Source organism: Hevea brasiliensis, chromosome 11 (genome assembly GCF_030052815.1).
Source record: "Hevea brasiliensis isolate MT/VB/25A 57/8 chromosome 11, ASM3005281v1, whole genome shotgun sequence".
Classification (NCBI taxonomy): Eukaryota; Viridiplantae; Streptophyta; class Magnoliopsida; order Malpighiales; family Euphorbiaceae; genus Hevea; species Hevea brasiliensis.
Window position 1 is genome coordinate 18,152,196 of NC_079503.1, and position 11,462 is coordinate 18,163,657.

Sequence of the window (11,462 nt, forward strand, 5' to 3'; positions counted from 1 at the left end):
AAATAATAACAAGATGGGATCTTGTGATGACATGTGGCAAGGGAGTTAGGGTTTGACCTAAGTATATAAAGTGAGGTTATAATGAAAAATCAGCCCACTCTCTCTTTTTTCTCATTTGGGACAACAAGGTGTCTCCATCTCTTCTTCTATTTCTCAATTGATTCAAAGGGAAAAACTTAGATTTCCTCTTGAATTAAATTATTAGAAAGTGTTTCTAACACCCAATACATTCATACAACCTTCACAAAGCATAAACCCCATCTCAAAATTGGTTAACAAGGCTTGAGAAGCAAATCTAGGGGCTGTCATTGCTACTTTGGTGTGTGCTTGTGGTGGACAAACTAGAGGGACAACATTTGGGGTCCTAAGAACATCCTAAGTTTGCATTAATTGTGCATCAAGAGGTTAGTACCTAAAAATCCCTCTTTTAGTTAGGGTTTAATTGAATTAAATATTAATTCATAATCTTTAATGGCAAATGAAATTTTAATGCATGCTAAAATATGTTTTGATTGTAACACTCTCATTTGTATAGCCTAGTATATTTCACTATTTCGGTGACCAGGGTTGGTCCGGGCAATTAAGGAGATTAGAACCATGCTTAAAACAACTAGAGAAGCCATAAACACAAATAATTAGTAATGTTCAATTAGTTAAGTATAAATAAGAAAAACAGAACATAAGAAGTGAAACGAGCCGAGAGTCACAGCGATGGGTGACCTTCTCGGGAACGACTGCGAAGTCATTTTAAACTCAAATTTCGAACCATAAAATGTGACGCCGCGGTCCTTAGGACCCTTATAAACACAGTGAAAAAGAGAAAATCACCAAAAAGAACTGTTAAGCCAGTCAAATAATTAGGTCAGGGAGCCGAAAGAAATATTGAATTAATTGTAAATCGGGTTGAACCGGTGAGGGGCAATTTGGTCAATTGACCTCGATAGCTGACTCTTGACCTAACTGTCAAATAAAATCGGAGAAAAGAAAACTTCAGGATCGAGAATTAAATTAAAGAACTAATAGAAAAAAAAAAAGAGAAAATGAAATAGTTAAAAAGGTGTAGGGATATGATATCATGCATGATGCCATAAATCCCATAATTTATAAATTAATTAAAATGAATTGTGGTCTTTCATAAGACATAAAAAAGGAAAGGAAAAGAATAAAATTAATTTATTTACTTATTTAGATTTTTGGGTCTTCCATAAGGATAAAACAAAACAAAAGAAAAGAAAAATAAAAATCAAAGTCTTCTTTCACCAAGCTTGCCGCCCTCACACACACTCTCTCTCCCTCACCATTGCAAACTCCATTAAAGCTTGTCTTTAAGCTTTGAAACCCTCACTAAACCTCAACTTTTCCCATACTTGCTTCACAAAAACTTGTTCTAGTCACTTGGAAAGGAGCTTGACAACAAAAAGAAAAAGAAAGGAAGAAGTTTTAAAGAAAAAGAAATTCTACATAAAAGGTTAGTAATCAAATTTGATAATTTGAGTTTGATTCTTATATTTCTAACTTATTGAGCTTGTAAATAAACTTAAAATGGAAAGAAAATTTGTTGAGGGATTATATAGAATTTTGGATAGCTAGGGTTTGGTTGGACAAAGTATAAATTTGTTTGAGCTAAACATGTTAGGAAGCTTAATTGAGTTAAGGGAGCATGTTTATAAGTGTTTAATTAGCTAAATGCAACAAATGACATAAATTAGGGTTTTGAACATTAGGGTTTAGAGACCAAAAATGTGAAGAAGTGCTAAATAATGTCTTTGACATAGTTTAAGGGAAGAAATGGTCATTTGTGACCTAATTAAGTGTGTTAGAAGTGTTTGAATCAAAGCCAAATTCGGATTGAGTATGCACCATGACTAAAAGTCAACTTTGAGGGACCAAAAATGAAATTTTACAAGTCCAATTGATATGGGACCAATTGGGAATGAAAATAGGCACTAAATAACACAATTTTCATTTAGGAATCATGCCCAAAAAGTGACTAAAACCTAGTGAACAAATTGACCAAAGTTGAAAAATTGCAGGCTGCCCTGTATAAGCTGACCAAATGAACAGTATTTGTTCATTTGGTCATAACTCGAGCTAGGCAGGTAAAAATGATCTGAAATTTTACCAGTGATTAGATGAGATATAGAACTAAAACTTTCATGAAGAACATAAACCCAAATTATTCCATTAACCCAATCAAATTACTGAGCAAAGCTGAGTCACTGAATCTACAGAACTGCAGATTTGCCATATGAACAGTAAAGTTTCAATGGCCATAACTCTCTCTAGAAAACTCCGATTTAGGTGATTCTTGAACCGATGGAAACCTAAGATATAGTAGAACATTTCATATGAAAATTAGATCAAATTAAGGACTTAACTTGATCAAATTGCTGAACAAAGTTGAAGCAATAAATTTGTAGAACTAAATTCTGCAGCATGAACAGTAACAGTATTTTGGCTATAACTTGAGCAAAAAAACTCCAATTGGAGTAATTCAAAAAGGAGAATAAACTTAAGATAATAAGGAACATTTTCTATAAAGAAAGTTTTGCCAAATTCCAACAGTAAAAGGACCAATGAAATAGTGCAACTTAGGACTCCAAAACTGAAAATTGGCAATTTTGCCTAAAAGACCTAAGTTTTGAGAAAATGACCAAACCAACAAATTTAGTGACCAAAATGTGGTATGTGAGTAAAGTTGGAGTTCCCATACCTATTAAGCCTTAGAAAGTCAACAATTTGACTTGAATAGTGTATTGAATAGTAACCCGAAACAAAAAAATTTCAAAAAAGTCGAGTTTAGCACATTAGAGTTAGGTAAAATTAAAGCTAAATATATTTTGGGTTTATGTTAAGTTCTAGTACTGAAACATTGTAAAATTGTGTGTTTCAGTTGGAAAGAATACCGGAAAAGAACTCGAAGAACTGAGTCGAGGCTAAGAGGCGACTCACTTGAGGTTTGTGCACAACGTGTACTTTTTGTAAATTATTTGCTGCATATTGTTTTGAATGATTTGAAAAAGTGAATTGAGACATTATTTATGATGCTTTGTTCGAAATTGTTGAAAGTTAGTTGTGTATATTTGAAATGACAATGTTTAGCAAAGTGTTAAGATAAGTTTTGAAACCACAGTGTCATGACCATATATTTGAACATCTCATTAGCACGACTAGTTAGGGTAATTAGTTTCAAATTTTGATTCCTTCTCTGGAGAAGTATTGAGGTGTGCCAGTAGAAGAGGATGTGAATGGATATCCATATATTTGAGCTAGCTAGCCTTGTGATGTGACTTCTCTTTAGCCTCTGGCTATTGAGATTCTATTTGTTTCGAATGGCATGATCTAACTGTGGGTTTTATGAAATGTGATTTGATACTTCAAAATGAAATTATTTGGGATTAAAATCTTGTGATGCATGATTTGTATTTAATACTCATGTTCAATCAAATTTTTGAATAAATGTGATTTAAGTTCTGTATAAAGATTATTTTAGTATGTTGTGCACCATTGAGTCCTAGTACTCAGCGATAGCTTCTATTGCTGTCGTAGATACAGAGACTAGAGGAGCAACAGACTGAGCTGCTAAGGATTAAGGATCATTCAGCTTGAAGTTATCGGGTATAATTTATACCCTAATTGTAAATATTTCTTTTGATGTATGTATTGCATATAAATGTTTGGACATGTAAATGGGTCTTGAGCAGCTTGTAGAAAATTTTATGAAGTTTGTAATAAGGTTTAGTTTGTATTTCTTTTGATGTAAATTTAGTAAGGATATATATAAATTGTTTTGTCTTTAATAAAATATGAGTGGAACTATTTATTTAATTTGAATGAAACGTATTGCTAGTATTTTGAGGATTATTGAATTTTGAACTTGAGAAATTGATTGAGTTGATTGTGAAATTAAAGTAGTTGTTGAGAAAAATTTTTAGAAGTGCTTTGTACAGGTATTTGAAGAACTGGTTTCTCAAAATATAAATGAAACTCTGTCAAAATTTTTATAAAATTTACGGAAAAATAAAATGGGCCAACAGTTTTAACTAGTTTTAATTTCAATTAAATGTTTTAAATACCTATTAGAAAACGCTCACCACTTAATAAAAGTAAGAAAATTGTTTTAAAATCCCTTCTAGGGTACTTAATGAGTTATCGGTAGGTGAAGTGCAGTAGTTCATTAGGTATTCTACGGGATCATGTTATACCTTACAGAGGGTTAAGGTGTGACATTGATATGCAATTGGGCATTGGAAATTGATTAGGTTCATAAGAAACTTGGAATGGTGCATGTAACCTTAGAAATAATTTTTGAAATTCAAGGTTCTAATGCCCAATTATCATGCTTCCACTCCTTCACCAGTAAGTTACACGACCCTGGGCCTTGTAGTGACACACGGGACGTGTATCAACCGATAACCAATTTCCTGATTAGGGTTCCAACTCTAGTTTTTTGCAGAAAGAAGAGACTCCTGATGCCTTGGGGACTCTAAAAACCTAACCCTAGATCGTTTAATATAAATAAGAGTAGTAGAAAACATAGAGGGAGATTCTTTCATCTTTTTACATACATATTCTTCACAATTGTCTTGAAGAAGAGAGCATCAGCACAAAAGGGAAATCGTTAGCCAAAGTTTCATAAGTCCAAAGTTGTAGAAAATCCTCCTTGGTTCTTTTATTCTATTTCTTTAAGCAGACTTTTTATGTTCTTTTATTTTATTTTCATTATGTTTGTTAAACTCACCATGAGTGAGTAATTCCCTTATTCTGGAATTAGGAGAGTAGTGCTTGTAATCGTTATCATGGGTTAATATTGAGTTTTATTTATTGGAATTGAGTTTTGTTCTTTGATTTAATATTCTGTGTTCTTAATGCATGCTATGTGTTGGTACCCACTTAGACATGACATAAGATACTAGTTGAAAAACTAAAAGGTGAAGGTTAGTGTTGGAAAATCAGAATATTGAACTTAGGAAATTTGACCTAGAGATAGGCTAAAATCCTTTTTGGAGTTCCATAATTAATCATAGATTTTAAAGGATTTCTATTAGAACTAATCGCTAACTAAAGTAGGGTTTGGTCCTGGTTGAAACACACCTTAGGTGCCTTGAGAGAGGACCTAGGATATCTTAGGATTAATTTCTATCAAAGCAATGATTCTTAATCTGATGAATAGACAAGATTAAAATCCATAATAAGGTTAAAGTGTGAAATCTTAATTCTAGAATTGCTTTAATAGATAGTTTTATTCAAAATATATTTTCAGCATCCAAAATAGATTTTATTCACTCTCCATCTACATTCGGTAGCCTAAACAGCCAAAATTATTGTGTAGCTTGGTGATTGTTAATTGAATTCCTCATGAGACGATACTCTACTCACTACTTTATTACTTGTTAGCGATCCATGCACTTGCGGAGTTGAAAAATTGATAAACACCCCCCAACCAAAATAGTCTTTACAGGTAACAAGAGCACAAGAATCTAGGAGTGGTTATAGCATGTTAGATGATTAGTTATTATACTAGCGTTAACTGTCGTCTTGTTATAAACAAATCTATTAATAGTATAAAAGTATATATTTATGTCATGTTTTGGTCTCATGTAAGTTGAATGTGTTTGATGTATTACGGTTATACGCTTTATATCTGTGGTGTGGGCATGTTTGTCTAATGTATGATGAAATTAGAATGTGCTTGCTAGTAGGCTGAATAGATGCTTGTTTTAGTGAATGGTTTCCTTTAGATTGATCTAGAAGAGCATAATGAATTTGAAATGTTATGTAAACTATGTAATAATGAAAGAATATAGTGGTGTCCTAATAGTCACACTAAACTTGAGTAATTTAATAAAAGTTTACTTAGGTAGTTAAAAACCATCTTTGGTATTAATACTAAGGGTAGAGCTAATATTCACAATGAAGTAAAGTTAATGTGATTAATAGGATGCATATAAGTAGAAATGCTTTGACTAAGTAAAAGAGGTTCCTTAAGGGAACATTTCCAAAATTTATGCATGATAATGTTGAATAGCCATAATAAAGATAAGAAAGTAAAGGTCATTTGCATACTCTTCCTAGGGAAACAACTTAAAAAAAGTTATGTGGTTCATAATAGTCATGCAAAGGTTATGGAAAGAGTTTAGTTTTATACAAATGAAACAAAGCATAGTGACAATGATAATGAAAAAAAGAAATTAAATAAAAAGGAATTTGATGCACTTTAAGTTTTAAGCTCTTCTGTTGAGTCTAAATCTTAGGGAGGAAATAACCTCCCTTAGACTCCAAAAAAAGTTCCAAAGCAGTTATGTGGGCCCTTAGAAGCTCAAAGTCTATAGTCTTAGGCTTGCTATGGGTTTTAACAGTCATAAGCTGACCTGTTTCCTAGCTCTAGTTACAACCCCCTGGCCGGGTCACGACACAAACATACAGACTATTTTGTTCTTACATATTACATACTAATAATACATTGAAGCCAACCATAATATCTAATAGTTTACAATTACATATCCACTATAAAAACCTTAAATCATAGATTAAAATTTGCTAGACCTTTACAACTTGTTAGCCTTGCTTTTCACACCTTTCTATCTGTGTTGTTGTTTACTAGTTTATAATCACACAATTACACGAATTGTGAATAAGTAACACAATAGTGAGTAGAGTATCATTCTCATGAGGAATTTATAGGGGTAAGTACCAAGCTAAACAACAATTTAGATATTTAAACTACCGAATGTTTTGAGACATTAATTCTAAACTAACTACAAATGCCAAGGATTAAAAAAAGACAAAGCTATAAACTTAAACAAAGAAATCAATTGATTAAACAATTCCAGAATTAAGATTTCACTCATCAACCTTACTATGGGCTTAACTTCACCTGTTTAATAGATTGAGAATTATTACTTTTCTAGTTGTTTAGAAAACTAGGGTTTGAAGTGAACTAAAACTGATTCTAGCTTGAACTAAGAGCTCTCCTGCATGTTTTAGTCTTTTAGTATTTATATCAGGTGCCTCAGAGTCATGTTTTAGAGTCCCAAGAGCCTTAGAAGTCTTTTTGAAATGAGTGGAAGGAAATTGGAATCGAAATAGAAGTTTATCTACTGCAAAGTGCATGACCCATGTGGCACTACATGGCCCAGGAACATGTAAGTCTCTAGACCAATTCAAGCTTTGTTCATGAGGGAGACAACAAGTTATATAGGGGTAAAAAGTTTACAAGACGCTATTAACATGGCCCGTGTACTATCATCTCTCCACGGTTCTTCAGCTCTTGACTTTCAGAAGGTTACATGAGGCCTGGTGATTTTCACAGGGTCTGTTACATCACTTATGTACTGTGGCTTCTCCATGCCTTCTTCAATTTCTTTTATCTAGGGAGTTACACAAGTTAAGCTCCATGCTTACACGACCCATGTAATGTTATGCAGCAACCCTTCTTGCTTTTTCTGTTTCCCAAACTTGTCCAATCGACTTCCATGTCTTGGATCTTCCTTAAAACATCTAAAAAGATACAGAAAACATGAAATCAAGCAGAGATTAACAAAATTAACAAAAGCTAAAGAAACTAAGGAAAATGCATGTAATTAACTACCTAAATGTCATGAAATACAATGCAATATTGCCTTAAAATACTTACATGATACAAGTGTATCAAATACCCCTAAACTCAAACTTTTGCTTGTTCTCAAGAAAAATAAATCTTTGAGAACTCATTAGGGTACTTGATTTTTCTTAGAAACATAACTAAAAACTTAACTTGTACATAATTGAACTCTCTGTAACCTTCATACCAATTTTCCCTACCTTCAAAGCACAAAAACATTAATAATTGCTTGTTAGAATTTCATTCCCCTCATGGAATTTCAACCAATCATTCCACTTGCAAGGCTATTAACAAAATGAAGTGATAATTTCTAACGCCATAGGCATATCTCAATTACCTATCTCTATTAATGTAGCATAAACTTTTCAAAAAATTAAAAGGTCTTTAAAAGGAGTTGTAATGGGGCTAGAGGGTAGTGATTTAGCTGCGAATGAAAGGTTTTAGAGATTGTGCAAAGATTTCAAATACACTAGGTTTATTTTTCTCTGTTTTTGCATGGAAAGGAGGAGTATTTGGTTTTTAGTGCCAAGTATGCTTGCTTGATGCTCACTTTGGGACTTCTTTGCTTGTTTTTCTTAATTTGGTATTTGTGCCCCTTTGGTCCTTACCCCTAAACTCATTATTTTTTATGGGTTGAAAGGGTAACTTTTTAATGTTTTTTATTACACACTTACTTCCTTTTTTTTTTTTTTTGCACCCTCTTTCCATTTTTTCTCTTTTTTTCATACACACCTAGCATACCTTTCGCCTATGTACTTTAGCTTCTCATAGGGTAGGATAAGTGTTTAGGCTAAAGGCTAGGGTAATGTTGTGGGTTATCAAAAATCATTCAATGGAATAGATATAGGCTCAAATTGGCTGCAAGGGATGAAAATTTGGTGTTGGGTGGTTAAGGCTATGATGAGTTTATAAACAAAGAATGCTTTAATCATCTCCCTATTAGCCATATGCTAGGATTTTTCCTGAATAGGTCTAAGGGCCATGTTCTAGGGTTAGTGAGGCATATTTAGGTTTCTTCATATTTCAAAAATTTTATCCTAATTTTACAAGTCCAATATGACAAACTAATGGCTATGAAGGGGTTTAATTAGTTTGACTTCACGTAGGCAATTAAATTTTTTCACAAACAATATATTAAAGTCTTTTTGCCTATCCACTTACATCCATTCCTTTTTTCAAGAAAGATTAGTTATTAGCTTATTAAGGTTTTTAGTTATAGTTCTAAGATAAAAAAATCTTGAAAAAGTTCAAGAAAAAAATTTTCAAAATTCTCAAAATTTTTCTGGATTTTGATACATAAGTATGATAGACGTATGATAAAGTAATTCAAAATGATAAAGATGGCAATGCATGAATGCACCCCCTAAACTCAAATTTGGCATTGTCCTCAATGGCAATATATTATGCAAGCTAATTAAAGATAAAACAAAGAACACAAGATAGTAGCAAAGCATATATGTATTAAGAAAGGCATATGAGTGTTAGGAGCATAGTTTGTACAAAATAAACCAACTAGGCTATGTAGTAACTAAGACTAAGGCCTATACTTGTACAATTCATCAAAATGTATCCTAGTCTACTGTCTTATGCCTAGAAAGTCTATGATAGTGAGGAAGGTGCCCCCTCATCCTGCCTTTTGAGGATTATATCCATTTTGTTATGGGACTCCTAGAAACTGTCCTCTATAGCTCTAATCCTATCAAAAATAGTAGTCTCCAGGGTCCTCATTTTATTGTTGATGGTCATTTCCATCTTCTGCAAGTATGCGAGGATGGTGTTGCCAAGTGGTGGCGTGTATGGAGGGACCCTATTTAGTGATCCTTCAAGGAAGGGGTCCAGCACTTCCAGCTACTCCTATGCTCTGGAAGATTCCCCTTGTTCTGCTATTACTAGTGGCCTCCTAGAGATGACATTCCCCTCAGCATCGAGCAATAGGCATATGTCCCCGAATCTTCTACATAATCCCATAAATATGTATATAGTGGTACCTGGGATGGGGCATAGCCTAACATGCGCTAACACGAACCCATAGTGTAGGGAAAGTGCTGTGATTAGGCCTCCCACCACTATATGACTAGTGGCCTGATGAGAAATCCTCCTTAGGTGTTGGCATAAGAAATATCTGGTGTTGCATCTCTTGCCGTTCACCATACACCATAAGAAAAATAACTCATTGGCATTAATCACGCCTAGGCTATCATCGTGCCCCATAATAGTGTGGGTTATGAGTCTGTGCAGATATCTTAATGCTAGATTTGCTAACCCCAATCACTTCGATTGCCTAGAGTTGTATATCTTAGTGTTTAGGGTGATGGTCCTCCAGAAAGTGACACTATGATACTCCATTCTGTTTTGAGGGATCTCCTGGAGTCCCCCACTATCAAATCCAAAAATAGCATTGAACTCGCCCATGTTCATGACCCTGTCCATGCGTAAGAGTATGAACTCAATTCTGCCCTTGTCTTCTCTATTCGTGGCCTAAAAGGTGGCCTGAAAACTACCAAAAAATTCTAGGGTGGTGTCTCTATTCGTCGAGCAGCGCTGTTGGGAAAATCATGTCCACCCAATATTGTCCAAGAACCTATCCACCTCTTTTTTGAGTTAGAGTTGTTATAGTAACTCTGTATCCATGTATTTTGTGGATATTATCCTCCTATTGTTCAGCCTAGCACAAACATCTCAATGGGCAGCATTCTTGAACTGCCAGGCTAAAGCAAAATTGGGTTGTGGCTGGGGTTAGGGTGTGTTCCTTCCAGTCTTGCTTTTTTTATTCTTGGCTTCTAGGGTGAAGATTTTGAGTCATTCCTTCCCCTTGAGGAAGAGCCAATCCTTCCTGTGGATCTTTTGATAGGAGCCATTGAGAGAGTTATCAAGAAAGGGAGAGTTTTTGAGGGATTCTTGAAGAGGAAGGGTTTTATATCTTTGGAATGGGTTTTGTAACATTTAAATAAGATTTAAAGGGATGGACATGTCATTTGAGGAAATTTTTCACTCCTCTTCGGTACATGTGCCACTACACAGGTCGCCCCATGTATTTTTTTTTTCAAAGCAAAGCAGGTTACATAAGCCATGTAACACTACACGAGTTAGACCCATGTAACTTTCTGCCTCCCTTTTCTCCTTCTCATTGAGCCTAATCAACTTACATGAGCCCATGTATAATTGAATAGGGCACCCCATGTAAGTTTTTATTTCTCAAAAATCCCATTCTTTTTCTCCTTCCTTCTTTACATGAGTTGTGTGTCCTTACACCGGCTACCCCATGTAACTTATTGGAATGCATTGATGTGTGTGTTTTTGTGCTTAGTAGGTTACACGAGGCGTGTTTCAAAGCAAGGGGTACCCGGTGTAACATTCGGGATCAAAATTCTATGCACTTTAATTCCCTATCTCTTTAAGTTTCAATGCTAACTTGTTTCTAAATGTATGAATGAGATGCATAACAGAGGCTAGTAATAGAAATACTTCTCCAATTTTGAAATTCTCTTTCTTGTATGGTTTTGAGTTATTGTCTCCATCCATTCTTTCTTCTCTCCTCCTTGCTTTTACCTACAAAGTTGAAAGTTAGAGTTTGGGATCCCTACAAAACTTAAAGAAAACAAAAATGAAATAAACTAAAAAAGAAATTTTAAAGTCTTGGGTTGCCTCCCAAAGAGCGCATGTTTATAGTTTTTAGCTTGACTATTCCTTTTGGCTCATTGTTGTGCAGGTGGGTTTTTGAAGGAGTGTGTTGCTCCTTTCTCTATTGGCTCTCCCAAGAAGTATGGCTTTAGCCTTTGGTCATTAACCTTGAAAGCTCTTGAGGTTTCACTCCATACTTTTACTGCTCCATGTGGGAAGACTTATAAAACCTTGAAGG